The sequence below is a fragment of the Pan troglodytes genome, chromosome 1 (assembly GCF_028858775.2).
Source record: "Pan troglodytes isolate AG18354 chromosome 1, NHGRI_mPanTro3-v2.0_pri, whole genome shotgun sequence".
NCBI classification, from domain to species: domain Eukaryota; kingdom Metazoa; phylum Chordata; class Mammalia; order Primates; family Hominidae; genus Pan; species Pan troglodytes.
This window is the reverse complement of record NC_072398.2, coordinates 68465780-68485139: the sequence shown is the minus strand read 5'-3', so window position 1 is coordinate 68485139 and position 19360 is coordinate 68465780. Positions and strand designations below refer to the sequence as shown.

Genomic DNA, 19360 nt, shown 5'->3' with positions numbered 1-19360 from the left:
TCACCAGGGTTCTTGCCCAGTGTATTTGCCTTTTCAGGTCTTTCCTTATCTAGTAAATGCTAAAAGAAGCCAGCAGAGAAAGCTCATGAACAAATACCTTACAAATCATTCGTTCATTCCACAAATTTATAGAAGTCTTCCTTTGCTATAGGCTGATTTGTCATTAAATGCTAGCTTTCAGTACCTTAAAAATAACAGAAAAAAACCAAAACACACACACCCCAAATTTGTGTGTATGTGTGTATTTGGTTTTGTATTTCAGTAAACATAGTATTTTTAAAATTAAAAAGTGGTGTAGAAAGGGAAGACTGAAGATTGAGGACTTGGAACATGGATATAAATTTGTATTACTTTTGTATAAATTTGTATTACTTTTGTACTACAAATAAATCTTGTACTACTTTATACTTCTGTATAAATTTGGATTACTTTTGTAACTTAAGTTATATTCCTTTAAAATCTTAGTTGTTTACTCAGACTGATATTTAGTCACCTATTTCTTCCCATCACCAAGCAAGTGTGGTATGTATAGGGACTGATCAGAAAATGTTTTAAAAATTAGGCTGGGCACGGTGGCTCACACCTGTAATCCCAGTACTTTGGGAGGCCAAGGCAGGCAGATCGCCTGAGATCAGGAGTTCGAGACCAGCCTGGCCAACATGGTGAAACCCCATTTCTACTAAAAATACAAAAATTAGCTGGGTGTGGTGGCGTGTGCCTGCTACTTGGGAGGCTGAGGCACAAGACTTGCTTGAACCCAGGAGGCGGAGGTTGCAGTGAGCTGAGATAGCACCACTGCACTCCAGCCTGGGTGACAGAGTGAGACACTGTCTGAAAAAAAAAACACCCTTTAAAAATTGTTTATTTGCTAGGGAGTCAAAGGAAAATATAATTAATCTACTGTAAACATAACTTAAAATTTTCATAATCTCTATAACAAGAGGCTTAATATATTGATTAAGAAAACATAGTCATCTTTTATTAATTGAGGATGACCTGCTGTATTAGAAAGACCTTGGACCAGAAATCAGATATAAATCCTAAAATCCAGTTCTATCATTGACTATTCGTAAATAACTAGTGAACAAGTGATTTTTTTCAAGATTGAAGGACTGAAATTTAATTATAGAGAAAAGTGAGAAGTTTTTAGGTTATTTTTATGTGAGTTACTTATCTAGGCTAAATTTGTTAAAGTTGTAATTCATAGAGTAATCCATGTGCTTTGTGGGCTTTTTTTATACCTTAGAGTAGTGGTTCTCAAACTTTTTGGTTTCAGGACCACTTGAAACTCTTAACAGTTATTGAGGATTCCAGTGTACATTGATACATATACTGTATTAGAAGTTTGAAGATAGCCTGAAAAAAGGTTCTCTAGTCTTATCAAACATGGAAGAGGATAAAGGAGTTCCCTGGATGAGGAGTGTCTGGTATCTGCCCCACAGCAAGGACAACAGAGAAAAGAAAGTTGGCTTCCCTGGATCTCATGTGATCCCTAATTCTACTCTCCTTTCTTTAAATTGAATTAGCAGAAGTGTGGTAAGCTTGTCATTAAGGAGAAAGGAATTAACATTTATTGAGCAGTTAGGAACCAGGTGTCAGCTGTTTTACATATGTTATCTCAATGTTCACGTAGTTTTGTAAGATAGATGATTTATTATCTCCATTTTACTGATGAGGAAACCCAGGCTTAGAGAGATCAGTAATTTGCTTAAGGCTCTATACTTAGTAAGTAAATGGAACCAGAATTTGAAATTAAATCAAATCAGACTGTGGAGCTGTTGCTTTTATATGGAAATTGTAAATAACAGCAGTGGTGGTAGTAGTGGCAATAACAGCAGCTGTTATTTTTTGAGCGCTTACTGTATCAGGCACTGTGGTAAGTTCTTTAAAAACACCTCTTATAGCGTAGGTTGTTAGCTCCGTTTCTAGATGGTAGAGACTGAATCTTGGAGCCATTAGGTAACTGATTATGTTGATAGTAATTGTGGATAGCTAATTGTGGAGATTGTAAGAGCCCATGCTCTTAATTCCTATGGCGTACTGTTTTATGAAAAATGAATAAATCCATCCACTTAAACATGCATACATTTAGGCCTGGTCTGACCTGTTCTTAGGCACCGCTGACCTTTCTACAGCCCAGTGAAGTAATGGCAGGTCTATTTTTAGTCCCAGGTCTTAGTCTGCATAGTTTGGAGATAGTAGAGTGTGGTCTGTAGGATAGTGTTCACCTCTGTTAAATTATATTTCCCTCAAGGTTATCAGTGTAACTATTACTGGACAGCCAGCTGGTAAATAAAGGAACTTACGAAGATGAATCAGAAGAAAAAGGTAAGGAGATAAGGTGATAAGGGTAAAAAGAGGAGGACAAAAGTGAACAGCTGTTTGCTATGCTACAGTTTTGGTGTTTGGCTTCTGGATCATAAATCATGGAATGTTAGACTTGTAAGGAACTTTTAAGATTATTTAGCTCAACTTCCTTTTTTACCCAAATGGGAAAAGAGGTTAAGTGATTCAGGTTATATGGTTTTGTTTGTAGCTGAGTTAACACAATCACCCTGATTCATTTTATTGCTCATTAGTTTATATAATATGCTAGTATATTAATAACACATAGAAAAAAACTCTGAAGCCAGTCTACCTAAGTTTATATTCCAGCTCCACCAACATACTAGTTGAGTGACTTCAGGCAAGTCAGTTAACCTTTTTGTGCTTCAGTTTCCTCATCTGTAAAACAGGGATAATAATAGTACTTACAGGATTGTTGTGAGGATTAAATGAGTTAAAAATATGAAAAGTGTTTAGAACAATACCTGGCACATAGTAACAGCAATAAATTTCCTATTAAAATTATTTCATCTGCAGAGCTCAACAATACTAAATAATGTTTGGCTAATATTATTTTTGACTGGGAAAGTGAGACTCAAAGCTTGTTCCTCCAGGTTTGTCCAGTTTAGGTTGTCATGGTAAATGGCTTTGTTGATTTTTTGCTAATATTTTTCTTAATAAATCACTCTTAACCTTTTTGTACAGAGTAAGAAAACCAAGTGAGAACAATTATGTGGCTGTGAGGTAAGTTAGTTCTCTTGTAACTTGTGTTCATCTCAGTTATAGACTGTGTCTGTATATTTGTTTTTAGAATTGAGGTGAAATTTGCATGTGTTACTAAGTATGTCTGAATGGCTTAAGTGAGTTGCTTGAGTTTTTAGTGGGTATCTGATTTTAGTTCTTTTCAATTTTCTAGTGAAAATTTAATTTTTAATCTTTTTTAGAGTTGAAAGAGACTTTCTCAACCCCTCTGTTTTACAAATGAATAAATTGAGAGCAGAGATGCCAAGATACCTGGTCAGAGTCTCATGACTAGCTAATAGCAGAGCCTGATATAAGAATATTGGCCTTCTGCTTACTGCTGTATCTTGTTAAAGCTTATCATTGCTGTATAAACATTGCTTTGAAATTTTAAGAATGAAGTTTCTTTGTAAGAGTCAGTAGGGATTTAAATGTTCTTGTTAATGATTACTCAGATACTCTGCATTAATACATTTATCTGTATCTAATCCATTAGATTCCATTAACAACCTGAAATAGTTCTTGCAAATGCCAATTAAAAGACTGGGTAAATTAATGATGTTATTATTTACCCAACAACAAGAAAGTTCGGCATTGCCCTATTTAGTTATGGTCACAAGTGGAAACCTATCTTGAGTGAGGAGATAGGACCGAGGAATTATGCTGAGGCTTGAGGGGTCAGGTAACAATGAAAGCAAGACTCAGGAAGGTTTAGAAATGAATTGGCCTCGTTCCTCTGTAACATTTTAATGTTAGCACAGGTTACATGTGTTACCTGTACATGAAGAGTGTATCCTTTACCTGTAACCCAAATTGCCAAGCCAAAGTCAGAGCATATATGGGTAGAGAAGATAAGAATATGAATGAAACCAGTTTACTAAGTATACATGACTGTCCCCTTTCTTTTTTTTAAAAAAAATAATAAAACAATAATGAGGATAATAACAACAGCTCATGTTTGTTGAGTGCTCTAGTGTGCCAGGCATTTTACATTTAATCCTTACCTTCTAAGGTAGGTTTTGTTATCCCCATTATAAGAAGATACTGAGTCTGAGATGAAATAGATTGCCCAAGGTCATGTAGCTAGGGAGTGGTAGAACCAGAATTCAGACACAGGTATGACACAGATATTTCAGACGCTGAATTCTTAACTTGGTATTATGCTGTCAAGTAATATAATAAGTAAGACTTAGTTCCTGCCTTAGAGGAGTTCTTAATTTGGGTGGTCTCCTAATCACAGTATGTACTGTGATTATGTTATAGAGGAATGACCAATTGATTTTGCTCTAGAGCGTAAAGACGTTTATCTTGGAAGGATCTGCAGAGGTGGTGTTTGAAATGGGTACTAGAGATTGAGTATGATGTTAACACATAGTGAAGAGGGGAAAGGGCACCTGGGGAAATCTAGGAGTTAGAGTGATAGAGAACAGAGACAAAGATGAGTGGAAGTATCCAAACATAGTTAATGCAATCTGGTTTAGTTAGATATGTTGAAGAGCTGGTAAAGTGAAGTTGGGAAGGTGAGCTGGGAGGGATGAAAGAGTGAAGCGTGTGTAATACCATTCTAAGAAGTTTAAACATTTTCCTGGTATGAAGCATTAAGGATTTTAAAGAAGAGATTGGGAGAGGGGTTAGTTCAAAGTGAGGTGTGTAATCTAGATCTTGGAGGATACTTTGGAGAGTGCAAGACCAAAGACAGGAAAACCAAACAGCATAGCCAAGGATAATGAAGGCTTGAATTAATACCTTATTTAGTCAATCTTAATATGTGCTTTTTTTCACATTTTAACATCTGAAATCAGGGTATGTCTTATAATTAATGCTATGCCATAGTTTAATTGGCAGACATTTTTCCATTCTTAGAAGCACATAAAATAATGGTGTATGTTATTATTAGTGGCATTCTAGATTTGATGAAATACAACAGTAATAGCATAACATTCACTGAATGCCTACTATTTGTCAGACAGAGTAGTAGATACTTGTCAGTGTCCATCATCTAGCACAGTGTGTTTGTCACATTTAGCAACTCACATATTTGTTGAATGAATTATCTCATGTGATCCTTACAGCAGGCCTGTTGACATAGGTGTTTAGCCCATTTTATAAGAAAATAGAGTCTCATATTTAAGTAATTAACAACGTCCAAAGTCAAACAGCTAGTTAATGGTGGAGTTAAGATAATGAACCTAGGTCTGCCTTACTTCAGATTCCATTTTTTTATCACTGTGGATGCTCTGTGGTTCCACTGAGATAGGAAGAGGGTTGAAGAAGAAGAGTGGATTTGAAATTTGGTAGAACTATTAGGACTTTCACTGAAGGGATAAATAAATGCTGATGGAGTTCAAGTAGTAGGTGCATTTGAGGTCACTGTGTTGCTTGGGAACACCATTTGACTGGCTGCCAAGAAGCCTCTTAGAATGTCTTTACTCTGATGAATTCGGTGTGGCCCAGGTTCTCATCAGAATTTGGTCTTTTCCATAACTCTGGATTGATGGGGCTTGGGCAATAGTATATAACTAAGTGATTGATTGAATGATATTAAGCTCACATGGGAGTGATGTGTAAACATCTGGGTGGCAAATTACTAATTTACAACGAGAAATGTACCTAATGTTCACATTCTAGGCTAAAATACGTTTTTCCTGTCACCAAGCTGTGAAGGGAGATACATAATAACTAGAAGGTGGCTGGCTGATTATATACTATAATTAGAAAGAGAGAGTTAATGATGCATTTATTTAATGCTGTTAGGCCAGTGTCCCACAGTGTTTAAATGGGTCAGGTCCTCGGGTAGGGGTGTCTTCTTCCTGGATTATGCTTATATGTGCTGCCATTGTTTTGAGACTTTCCTTTTCCTATACTTTTAATGTTGACTCTCCCTCTTCTGATTTACTTTTTTTTTTTTTTAAGATAACGTTAATACTACTGATACTGGTCTGTGACTTTTTTTTTTAACTTTGCATCTATCTTCTCATCTATTGTATGTGAAGTTTAGAGTTTAGTTGGATTCCAACAGACTAATTTGAATTTGGATCTCATTATTTATTAGATGTAAGGACCTCTCTGAGCCTTAGATTCTACCTGTAAAACAGTGGAAATATCTTTCTCAGTAATTACGATGTTGAGATAGTATGTATGTAAAACACCTAGCCTATATGTTACAGGCCAGTGGTTCCCAACCTTTTTGGCACCAGGGACCGGTTTTGTGGAAGACAGTTTTTCCACATACCAGGGGGAGGGGGAGTGGTTTTGGGATGATTCAAGCGTGTTACGTTTATTGTGCACTTTATTTTTATTATATTTACATTGTAGTATATAATGAAATAATTATACAACTCAACATAATGTAGAATCAGTGGGAAGCAGCGCTTGTTTTCCTGCAACTAGATGGTCCCATCTGGGGCTGAGGGGAGACAGTGATACACAAAGTGTGTTGCTTATGTTCAGTCTACTCCGTAATCTGGTTTTGGTTGCTGTCATTGCAGAAAACCTGCTTCACAAAGATAGGAAGTTGGAAATGGAAGCAGGCTTTTCAGTGCTTTTGTGATAATCTCAGGACATTCTGCCTTGACTTGAATCCAGAATGTGTGGAAATTTGAAGTTGTCTCAGACACACTTTTAAGTCCACCGTCATTTGTGATCTCAAGCAGTTGCTCTTCTAGCATGGACAAAGCCAGTTCACCTGGTTTATTCACAAATAGATTGCGGATCCATTCTTTCCCAGTTTGGGGGTCTTTTGTAGTTGGGAGGTAATGCTTAAATTCTTTGGAAAGCTGAGATAGGTGATCATGCACCAGCTGGGAGAAAGAAGGCCCTGGCTCAGTCTCTTTCAAAATCTCTGCTAATGTTTGAAACATGTCAGAAATCTCAGTGTTCACTTGTCGCTCCCATAATTCCAGTTTGGCTTTGAATGCAGCCACTTTATCTGCCGACTTGATCACAGTTGTCCATCTCTCCCGAAGTGACAGATTGAGTTTGTTGAGCAGGTTGAATGTGTCACACAAGTTAAGTTTTGCGACCCATTCTGTCTCACAGAAATATGCTGCTAGTGGTGACTGCTTTTCTGAAATCTCTGGAGCGGCTCTTGTAACTAAAAAACTCTGGCCAGTGATCTACCTTTAGAACGCCCTCTCACTAAGAGAAGATGTGTGTGCTCTGCATCCATCTCCTCACAGAGCTGTGCAAACAGATGTGAGTTAAGGGCATGTACTTTAATGTTAATAATTTTAGTCACATCTTGCAAAATATCGTTCAGGCGACATTTTTCAACTAGCCAGCATTTCTCTGTGGGTGACACAGTACATAGACTCAACATTTGGAAGTGACCTCTTTGACCCGAGCAGTGAAACCAGAAAGCCATCTAGTCATGGCAGCTGCTCTGTCCATGCATATACCAACATAAAATGACCAATTCAGTTTTCCTGATATTTAATGATTCAAAAACTTGAATAGTTCTGCAGCTGTGGTGTTGGTTGGCAACAAAAGTGCACATAATATATCCTTATGTATATTCTCCTGAAAACATGTAACACAAAAACAAGTATTGTTGCCTTGTTGTTAACATCGGTAACTTGTCAACCTGGATTCCATACCATGGTTCCCATTAATGCTAACAATTGTGCCTCTGTATCCTCTGCTATTTCATCCATTCGTCTAGTTACAGTGCAAGCCAAAAGAGGAACACATGCCACCTTTTGAACTGCAGCCTCTCCGTAAAGGTCATGACAAATGTCCTTAGCAGCAGACACGATCAACTCTTCACCAATAGTAAAGGGCTTCTTAGCTTTATCAGTGTGGTTAGCCACTAAGAATGATGCTCTCAGTGCAGACACATTTGATGAAGTGGTGGCTTTCAATAACTGCTTCTGTTCTTCATGTTCATGTTTTTTTTTTTTCTTTCGAAAAAGACTTGTCTTTTAATGTAGGGTGCTTGGTCTCCAGGTGATGAAGTAGTTTTGAAGGTTTCATGGCTTTCTTGGATAGCTGGTCGCCACATATACAAAGCTGGCTTGGAGAATATGAATCACCTGTTGCAATGAACCTATTATTTAAGTAGGAGCCTTGGTATTTTCTTTTAAATGCAGCTTTCTTTTTTTTTTGGCAGTCTTAGAACCCTCTGCTGTCTCATCATTGGGTCTTTTCCCCTATTCAAAGAAGCTCTCTGCTCACATTTGTTTTTTACTCATTTTGGCTAGGGTTAGCTTGTGGGCTTACCGAAACTGTGACTGAGACAAGTGCGCAGTGCAGGAAAGAGGTGTGGGTGGAAGTAGTAAATAAAATAATGGGTGGGCCATGCATGGACTGAAATAAGTGTTGGATTCTGACTTAAAGCCTGCCACCAGATGCAGCTGTACAATTGATGTACATCAATCCTCTTGCTACTATAAAGCCTGCCACAAGATGCAGCTTAATTGTCACTTACCACTCACTGGTAGGGTTTTGGTAAGAGTTTGTAAGCAATTGATTTATTATGGTCTCTGTGCAGTCAAACCACTCTGCTAATGTTAATCTGTAATTGCAGCTGCTTCACAGCACTAGCATCACTGCCTCAGCTCCACCTCAGATCATTAGGCATTAGATTCTCATAAGGAGCAGCAACCTAGATCCCTCGCATGCGCAGTTCACAGTAGGGTTCACCCTCCTATAAGACTCTAATGGCACTGCTGATCTGACAGGAGGCAGAGCTCTGGCCATAATGTGAGCAATGGGGAGCCGCTGTAAATATGGATGAAACTTCGCTTGCTCGCTTGCCCACTGCTCACCTCCTGCTTTACACTACTGTAGATTTTATATAAACATTGTACAGTTAGCCTACACTAAATTCATAAAAATTGTGCTTTAACATTATGATGGCTACAACAGTTGTGACTTTACTAAGGCAATAGGAATTTTTCAGTTGTATTATAATCTTATGAGACCACTGTTGTATATGTGGTCTGTTGTTGACCAAAACGTCATTATGCTGTGCATGACTATTTTATTATCAAACTAGGCCAGGCACTTGACTACTGTAGGTTTTGTCATTGTCATTCTTCTTCGTTGCGTTCTAAGGAAAGCAGCCTTGGCAACTGTCTGAGTAGGCAAGCTTTAGAATATAGCACTAGCCAGGCTGGGCATCGTGGCTCACACTTGTAATCCCAGCATTTTGGGAGGCCAAGGTGGGTGGATCACCTGAGGCCGGGAGTTTGAGACCAGCCTGGCCCAACATGGTGAAACCCCATCTCTACTGAAAATACAAAAATGAGCCGGGGTATAGTGGTGCATATCTGTAATCCCAGCTACTCCAGAGGCTGAGGCACAAGAATTGCTTGAACCCAGGATGTGGAGGTTGCAGTGAGCCGAGATCACCCCACTGCGCTCCAGCCTGGGTGACAGAGTGAGACTCTTATCTGCAAAAAAAAAAAAAAAAAAAAGGAAAAAGAATATGGCAGTAGCCAGTAGATCTTTCTGCAGTGTAGGTGTTCTATATCTGCATTGTCCAATATGTGGCCACTAGTCAGATGTGGTTGTTTAGCATTTGAAATTTGGTTAGATAGACCAAGGACCTGAATATTTAATTTTAGTTTACTAAAATTAAAAAATTTTACTTTTGATGGCAACATGTGGGTAGTGGCTATTGCTCAGCTCCAAAACTTTCACTAAGTCATGGCAAAAAGGACAAATTATTGTAATTCAGTTTCCTTTCATTGCTGTATGTATGTATATGTGTATATATATGTATTTGTGTGTATATCTCTCATTTTAGGATTTTCTGAGAATTTGTAGCAGCAGAGGTTAAGGTTCTAGGTCTGTCTCTGCCATTAAGTGGCAGTGCCTGTTTAGCTGCACTATGTGAGAGTCTCTCATTTCTGAAATGTAGGATAGTGTTTTTCAAAGATTGGTTCACTGCCCATGTGCATCAGAATTACCTGGGCTGCTTCTAAAAATACAGAAATGCAAATATGTGGACCCCACTAAATATCTATAGAAAGTAGAATTTCTGGGAGTTCAAACCTGAGAAATCTGATTTTTTGTTTTTGAGATGAAGTCTCACTCTATTGCCCAGGCTGGAGTGCAGTAGCACAGTCTCAGCTCACTGCAACCTCCACCTCCTGGGTTCAAGCGATTCCCCTGCCTCAGCCTCCTGAGTAGCTGTGATTACAGGTGCACACCACCACACTCAGCTCATGTTTTGTATTTTCGGTAGAGATGGGGTTTCACCATGTTGCCCAGGCTGGTCTCAGACTCCTGACCCCAGGTGATCCACCCGGCTCGGCCTCCCAAAGTGCTGGAATTACAGGTGTAAGCCACTGCGCCCAGCCAGAAATCTGATTTTTAAAATTGTTTTCTATAAATTCATGAGATGATTCTGATTACTGATTACATCTGTTCTTTTCATCTCTGATAATTTTGGCATCTCTGATAATAATATTTTAGCTATTTGTTATTTAGTTTATGTATGTATTTTTTGCAGTTAGCATCTTTTTGGGGGACTTATGCACTGGGTTCCTGAAAATTACATTGCATTTCTCACAATTTTCAGATGTTTGTGGGAGGAGTATAAATCCTTGTTTGTGAAACTACCCAAGAGCATTTTCTAGTGCAAGCTAATAGCCATTTAGTATTTTGATTAAAAAATTAAAGATGCAGGCCAGGCGCAGTGGCTCACGCCTGTAATCCCAGCACTTTGGGAAGCTGAGGTGGGCGGATCACGAGGTCAGGTGATTGAGACCATCCTGCCTAAGACAGTGAAACCCCATCTCTACTAAAAATACAACAAAAAAAAATTATCCGGGCATGGTGGCGGGCGCCTGTAGTCCCAGCTACTCGGGAGGCTGAGGCACGAGAATGGCGTGAACCCGGAGGCGGAGCTTGCAGTGAGCCGAGATCGCGCCACTGCACTCCAGCCTGGGTGACAGAGCAAGACTCTGTCTCAAAACAAAAACAAAAACAAAAAGAATTAAAGATGCGTAACTAAATATTAAGTGCTTAACTTTAGAGGTCACTCTTGAATGATATATGCAAATGCTCTGTGTTGTGGACAGTCTGTGATTCATGTGTCATTGTTTAAATAATGGATATTTGGAACACACAACCAATATCCTAGTTTTCCTGCAGTTAGACTCTTTAAGTAAACATATTCCTAGTTGTGGGTGTTATGGAGTTAGATGGAGGAAGTGGGCTAGAGATCCTACTATTTAGTATGTAGACATATTTTCAATCTGTGTTTCTCATCTCTGCCTTCTGCTGAGTCTGGAGTGGTATCCCTGAGTCCTTCCTCCATCCTTTAATTAACTGCAGGCTCCTGGGTATAGTATAGCGAGGATGGAGGTGGTAGAGGTGGGAGTTGAGTGGACCTGTTAACTACTTCTTCGGCCAGTCCTCCTATATTTAGCCGTGTCCCCTTAACTCTACCATCTCAAGTACCTGATACTTCCACTTCCTCAACACTTCTGGGGTTTAGGGGCTAGAATGGTTTGCTTCCTGTTGGTATCCCTTTTTGAAGGTGTTTCAGGTTTTCCATTTTGTGTGCTGTCAGTTTACTCTCTCTCTGCTGTCTTCTAAAAATTTATTAAAACCTCTTATCTGCTGCTGTCACCTTCCCATTATTTTTATTCTTAGAGTTTTATACTTAAAAAAAAATTCCTCGATTGTCATTTTAGTGGGGTTTTGGGAAGGAAAGAAGATAAATGTATATAGTCAGTCTGTCATTTTTTACTGGAATATTTACCGCCGTCCCCCCAACTTTTTTTTTTCTTTCTTAGAGACAGGGGTTTTGCTTTGTTGCCCTGGCTGGAATGCAGTGGCACGATCATAGCTTACTGCAGTCTTGAACTCCTGAGCTGTAGGGATCCTCCTGCCTCAGCTTCCTGAGTAGCTGAGACTACAGGTGCACAGCACTATGCCTGGCTCCCCACACACTTTTTGATTAAACAGAGTTATTCGATCACCTGTATTAGTACTGCCACTAGCTAAATTTCTCAAATGAAAAGTACACATTTGTTGTCTCAATGCCCTTTACCTCTTAAAACCTGGAAAAATGTTAGCAAAAAGCAATTTATGTTGAGAATTCACCATGAGCTCTTTTTGTCATTTCCAAAGGCCTATCCTTAACCTTCACTTTCATTGATACCTCTAGTAACAAGAGTGAGGAAGATAAGATAGAATCTTTAGGAATGAGAAGGGGTTCTTTGAGGATATGTGAGATCTATTCATATTTGAAGGCAGTAGAGAAAGTAGCTGAAATTAAATTTGTTGCAATTGAGCCTTTTTTTCATTTATTATCTGTGAGACCTTTAAACAGTGATTTTCTCTCTCTGAGTCTTAGTTTTCTTGTATATAAAATGGAGATAATATTTACTTTGTAAAGTTGTGATAATTAGATATAATATTTGAAAGTGCTACAAGGGCCTGGCCTGTAGAATATGCTTTCTGATAAATTGTAGCTGTTAATTTCTATCATCATTAAAAATAAGCCACAGAAATAACTTTTTGTAAGTCAACAGATATTTATTTTAAGGTATTAGTACGCAGTCTTGTTTGCATAACAGGACCCCCTTTCGATGTCATAAAGTATCTTGGAAACTGAATGATAGTAGCTGGACATTTGGAATCCATTTCCTTTTTTTTTTTTGAGACCGAGTTTTGCTTTTGCCGCCCAGGCTGGATCTCAGCTCACTGCAACCTCTGCCTCCTGGGTTCAAGCAATTCTCCTGCCTCAGCTTCACGAGTAGCTGGGATTACGGGTGCCCGCTACCACACCCGGCTAATTTGTGTATTTTTAGTAGAGGCGGGGTTTCACCATGTTGGCCAGGCTGGTCTCGAACTCCTGACCTCAGGTCATCTGCCCATCTCAGCCTCCCAAAGTGCTGGGATTACAGGTGTGAGCCACGCACCTTGCCCGGAATCCATTTCTTAAACAACATTGTGATAAGATGAATGACTGTATTTCATGGATACTAAGAGGCACATTCCCCTGTTCCACATTTGAACGTCTTTAACATTGGGATGCATCTTATGGATGTCACAGTTGAATTGGTAATGGTTTTCTTTCCTAATGGTACATGAAGTAATGGTGACTCTTAAGTCATTAATGGTACTTAGATTTGATAAAATACAATAGTATTTTATTAGTATAACTATCTTCTTATATTTTGAAATACAGTAGTGTGTTTGTAGTGTATTAGCCTGCAGATAATGCCTAGTTTATTAAGGGCTTACAATATTTAAATTGTAGCCATGAAGTGATCTGGGACCCATGGATTAGAAATTATGTTTATAACCATATAGGAAATAACATTGTAGAACCTTTTGGTTCTACAAATGAGAAAGGACTTTGCATTTTGATATTTTATGAAACTGGAAATGCTCTAAAATAATTCAATAAAAATAACAATAGCTGACACTTAAATTAACTGATGTGCTGATTTTAGACATTTAGATCTTGCAATACAAAGCCTGTGCAGTTTACAAACATGTTTTGAACTGTACTAGAGCCTGTGGCCTATAAAAGTTGAAGTGACAGGCTAGGCGTGGTGGCTCACGCCTGTAATTTCAGCACTTTGGGAGGCCAAGGCGCGCGGATCACATGAGGTCTGGAGTTTGAGACCAGCCTGGTCAACATGGTGAAACCCTGTCTCTACTAAAAATACAAAAATTAGCCAGGTGTAGTGGCGGTCACCTGTAATCCTAGCTACTTGGGAGGCTGAGGCAGGAGAATTGCATTAACCTGGGAGGTGGAGGTTGCAGTGAGCTGAGATGGCGCCATTGCACTCCAGCCTAGGAGACAGAGAGCAAGACTCCATCTCAAAAAAAAAAGAAGGTTGAAATGACAGTGCTCTCTGCCCTCAGAGAATTTACAGCTATTACCACAATCAGGTAAGAATGAGCTATATAGATTTAATTTTTAGAAGAGAGCATTTTGTTAATCATCAGCTTTATTTTATTATCAGAATATGATTGGTAGACAAAGAAGATGAAGACTTAGTCTTCTGTCTGATCTGCTCCAGCCTCCAGCCCAGGAGTGTGTCCATGTGACTTTCCAAGAGCATTTAGTGGAAGTTAAATTACAGTGTTGGTAGCTTTGACATATGGGAATGTTATTTTATTGTTGTTAAATAAATCACTTATTTGAAATTGTAATATTTTCCTTTCCATACTTTTTATAAGAAATAAAGGTTTTAGCTCCTTTGATCAAGACAAACCAAAGATGTTGCATATGATGTAATAACGTAAATTTTGTGGTATAAAATATTTTTCAAATCTAGCTTGATGTATGAATTATCTATTACTGGATAGCAGATTACCTCAAAACTTAGTGGCTTAAAACAATAATAAACATTTATTGTCTCACACAGTTTCTGTGTAGCATGCGTTTCGGAGCTGCTTACCTGGGTAATTCTGGCTCGGTATTTTGTGAGATTGCAGTCAAGATGTTAGCTGGGGCTGCAGTCATCTCAAGGCTTCACTGGTCTGGAGGATCCAATTCTAGGCTGACTCACTCAAATGGTTTGCAATTTGTGCTGGCTTTTCAAAAGGCCTCAGTTCTTCACCACTTGGACCTCTGCTTAGGACTGCTTGAATTTTTTCATGGCTAGCTTACCCCCAAGTGGGTGAACTAAGAGAGAACTAGATGAACAACACAGTGTCTTTTATGACCTAGCCTTGGAAGTCATTCTCTTGTTATTTGTACAATATTCTGATTGTACAGATACAAGGCTAACCTGTACAGGGTTAGCTTTACCTGTACAGGGATAACCTGTATAATCAGTAGAATATTGTAGAGGTAAAAATCATTGGGAGGTGGAAGGTGTTGTCATTTCAGAGGCTAGGGTCCACCTGATATACAAATCTAATGGTATAGAAAAGTCTTGGAAATAAAAGGGGAAATATTGGAAAATTGAGAGGCCCAAAGTAAGAGGTAAATTTTAGAAAGTAAGATGGCACTTCAAATTAGTGGGCTATTCTGTTGTCTTTCTCAAAGAAGCATGGATTATAGAATGAGAAATACTTGGCAATTATTGGGCAAGGTACAGTAGTCCCCCCCTTCTCCACAGGGGATACATTCCAAGACCCCCAGTGGATGCCTGAAACCATGGATAATACTGAACTCCATATTAATACAATGATTGTTTCTATACATACATACCTATGATAAAGTTTAATAAATTAGGCACAATAAGAGATTAACAACAATTAATAATAAAATAGAACAATTAAAATAATACGCCAGAATCATCACTCTTGTACTTTGAGGCCATTACTGAGTAAAGTAATGGTTACTTTGAATATAAGCACTGCAAAAAAATACCGTTAACAGTTGATCTGGTAACTGCATTGACTACTAAGTGACTAATTGGTGGGTATCCTATATAGCGTGGATATACTACATGCTACTCAGAATGGTGTGAAATCTAAAACATGAATTATTTGCTTCTGGAATTTTCCACTTGTATTTTTGGACTTTGGTTGACCATGGGTAACTGAAACTGAGGAAAGCGAAACCTCGGATAAGGGGGTACTACTGTACTTTAATAACCTTTCTGAGTCTCAGATCTTCCAGTGGTAAAATGGGAATTGTTTACCTCAAAGAATTATAAGTTTCCGTTAAAGTAGTGTGTTTAAAATATTCAGAACATTATCTGAGAGTAGGCATTCAATAAATGTTAACTATTATTAGTTTTACTATTGATAAGTATTTGTGGCCATCATGGTCTCAGCTCTCGTGTGTGGTCAGCCTAATATAACCTAGCTTCTGCCCCATCACTCTACTAAAACTGCTTTCTTGCAAGTTGCTAGAGAGCAATAATCCTCAGATCTAATCACCTCTTCTCATCTTCTTTGATTCTAAGCAACTTTTAATAGTTTTTAATATCTATTCCTTCTTGAAATGCTTGTCCCTGAAGGCTTTTTAAAAATTGTGGTAAAATATGGATAATATAAAATTTATCACCTTAATCATTTTTAAGTACAGTTCAGTGGCATTAAGTATTTTCATATTGTTGTGCAACCGTCTCTACCATCCATCTCAATTCTTTTCATTTTGTAAAACCTAAACTCTTTTCTCTTAAACAACAACTCCCTATTTTTTCCTCCCTCTAGTTCCTGGCAACCACCATTCTACTTTCTGTCTTCATGATTTTGACTGCTCTAAGTACCTCATATAAGTAGAATCATACAGTATTTGTAATTTTGTGATGCCTTACATCACTTAGTGTAATGTCCTCAAGGTGCATCTATGTTGTGCATAATGTAGAATTTCTTTCCTTTTTAAGGCTGAATATTATTCTACTATATGAATATAATTGAAAGATGCTTGGGTTGCCTTCATGTATAGCTATTGTGAATGCTAAAATACGAAGGCAAAATATCTCTCTGTGTTCAAAGAGCTATTTGAACACAGGTGTACAAATACCTATCTGAGATCCTGGTTTCAGTACCTTTGGGTATATACTCAGAAGTATAATTGCTGGATCTTATAAAAAATCAAAATCTATAGTTTTGATTTTTTGAGGAACCACCATAGTGTTTTCCACAGCAGCTGTACCATTTTACATTTCCACCAACAGTGCACAATTTCTCCACCTTTTTGCCAACACTTATTTCCTGTTCTTTTTTTAAGTAGTAGCCATCCTATCAAATGAATATGGTATCTCATTGTAGTTTTGATATGCACTTCCCTAATGATTAGTGATGCTGAGCATCTTTTTATGTGGTTAGTTTGGTTATTTCTTCATTGGAGAAATATCTGTTCAAGTCTTTTGTCCATTTTCGAATTGGATTGTTTTTTATTGTTGAGTTTTAGGAGTTCTCTATCTATTCTGGGTATGAACCCCTTATCAGATATATGATTTGTAACTATTTTCTCCCATTCAATGGGTTGCTTTTCAATTCTGTTGATAGTCTCTCTCTCTCTCTTTTTTTTTTTTTTTTTGAGACAGGGTCTCATTCTGTCACCCAAGCTGAAGTGTGGTGGTGCGATCTTGGCTTACTGCAACCTCTGCCTCCTGGACTCAGCCTATCCTCCCACCTCAGCCTCCTGAGTAGCTGGGACTATAGTCGTGCACCTTCATACCTGGCTAAAATAGTGTCTTTTGACATACAATTTTAAAAAATTTTCATGAAGTCCAGTTTGTCTCTTTTTGTTCTTGTTGCCTATGCCTTTGGTGTCTTATGCTAGATCCAGTATTGTGAAACTTTTGTCCTGTGCTTTCTTTTTAGAGTTTTATAGCTTTAAGTCTTACATTTAGGTCTTTTATCCTTTTTGAGTTAATTTTTAAAAAAATTTGCCCAATTTTTATTATCCTTGATTACTGAGTACCATCTTTTTTTTAATTTTTAATTTTTGTGGATGCATAGTAGGTGTATATATTTATGGAGTATATAGCATATTTTGATACAGGCATACAGTGTGTAATATTTGTCAGGGTAAATGAGGTATTCCTCACTTCAAACACTATTCTCTCTCTTACAAACAATCTAATTATCCTCTCTTAGTTATTTTAAAGTGTACAATGAAATTATTATTGACTATAGTCAACCTGTTGTGTTATCAAATACTAGATCTTATTCAGTTTTTATAACTATTTTTTGGTACCCATTAACTATCTGCCCCCCAATACCCTTCTGAGCCCCTAGTAACTATCCTTCTACTCTGTATTTCCATGAGTTCAATGGTTTTAATTTTTAGCTTCCACAAATAAGTGAGAAGATGCAAAGTTTGTCTTTCTGTGCCTGGCCTTTTTGACTTAACATAATGACTTCCAGTTCCATCCCTGTTGTTACAGGTGCCAAGTCTCATTCTTTTTAATGACTGAATAGTACTCCATTATATATATAATATTTATATATTTATATATAAATATTATATATTTATATATAAATTTATATATTATATTTATATATTATATATAATATTATATATAATATTTATATATTTATATATTATATTTATATATATTATATATAATATTTATATATTTATATATAATTATATATTTATATATTTATATATTTATATATAATATTTATATATTTATATATAATATTTATATATTATATATATTATATATTTATACATAATATATATTTATATATTTATATATTTATATATATTTATATGTATGTATAATATATATTTTATATATGTATGTATAATATATTATATGTATAATATAACTTATATTATATATATAATTATATAATATATGTATTTTATATATATATAAAATATTTTCATTATCCATTCATCTGTTGACAGACACTTGGGTTGCTTCCAAATCTTGGCTATTGTGAACAGTGCTGCAACAAATGTGGGAGTGCAGATGTCTCTTAGATATACTGATTTTCTTTATTCCAGGTATATACCTAGCAGTGGGATTGCTGGATTATATGGTAGTTACATTTTTAGTTTTTGAGGAAGCTCCAGACTGTTCTCCATAGTGGATGTACTAATTTACATTCCCACCAATAGCGTATGAGGGTTCCCTTTTCTCCACATCCTTGCCAGCGTTTATTATTGCCTGTTTTTGGATATAATTCATTTTAAATGGGGTGAGATGATATCTCATTGTAGTTTTGATTTGCGTTTCTCTGATGATCAGTGATGTTGAGCACCTTTTCATATGCCTGTTTGCCATTTGCATTTCTTCTTTTGAGAAATGTCTGTTCAGATCTTTGGTCCATTTCTTAATTGGATTATTAGATTTTTTTTCCTATAGAGTTATTATAGGAAATATTTTTTCCCATTCTGTGGGATGTCTCTTCATTTTGTTGATTGTTTCCTTTGCTGTGCAGAAGATTTTTAACTTGATGTGATCCCATTTGTCCATTTTGCTTTGGTTGCCTGTGCTTGTGGGGTATTCAAGAAATCTTAGCCTAGTTCAGTGTCCTGGAGACTTTCCTCAGTGTTTTCTTTTAGTAGTTTCATAGGTTGAGGTTTTAGATTTAAGCCTTTAATCCACTTTTATTTGATTTTTGTATATGGTGAGGGATGGGGTCTGGTTTTGTTCTTCTGCATGGGTATATCCAGTTTTCCCAGTACCACTTACTGAAGAGATTGTCCTTTCTCCAATGTATGTTCTTGGCACCTTTGTTGAAAATGAGTTCAGTTTAGATGTATGGATTTGTTTCTGGATTCCTTATTCTTTTCCATTGTTCTGTGTGTCTGTTTTTATGCTAGTACCATGCTATTTTGGTCACTATAGCTCTGTAGTATAATTTGAAGTCAGGTGATGTGATTCCTCCAGTTTTCTTTTTGCTCAGGATTGCTTTGGCTATTCTGAGTCTTTTGTGGTTTCATATAAATTTTAGG

General features: G+C 37.2%; 1 protein-coding gene across 4 annotated transcripts in view; it reads left to right on the top strand.

Annotated features, from left to right (window-relative positions):
• XPR1 (xenotropic and polytropic retrovirus receptor 1) overlaps window positions 1-19360 on the top strand; it is a 242717-nt gene that overhangs the window by 6492 nt on the left and 216865 nt on the right. Inside the window, exons 1-2 of one of the 4 annotated variants that reach the window (XM_054656432.2) lie at window positions 2260-2328; window positions 3031-3069. The exons of 2 other annotated variants lie outside the window; for them this stretch is intronic. The gene's annotated coding sequence lies outside the window, so the exon portion shown is untranslated. Of the gene's footprint in view, window positions 1-2259; window positions 2329-3030; window positions 3070-19360 lie in introns of those variants that run through there. One more of the 4 variants, XM_063795116.1, reaches the window with a different exon arrangement.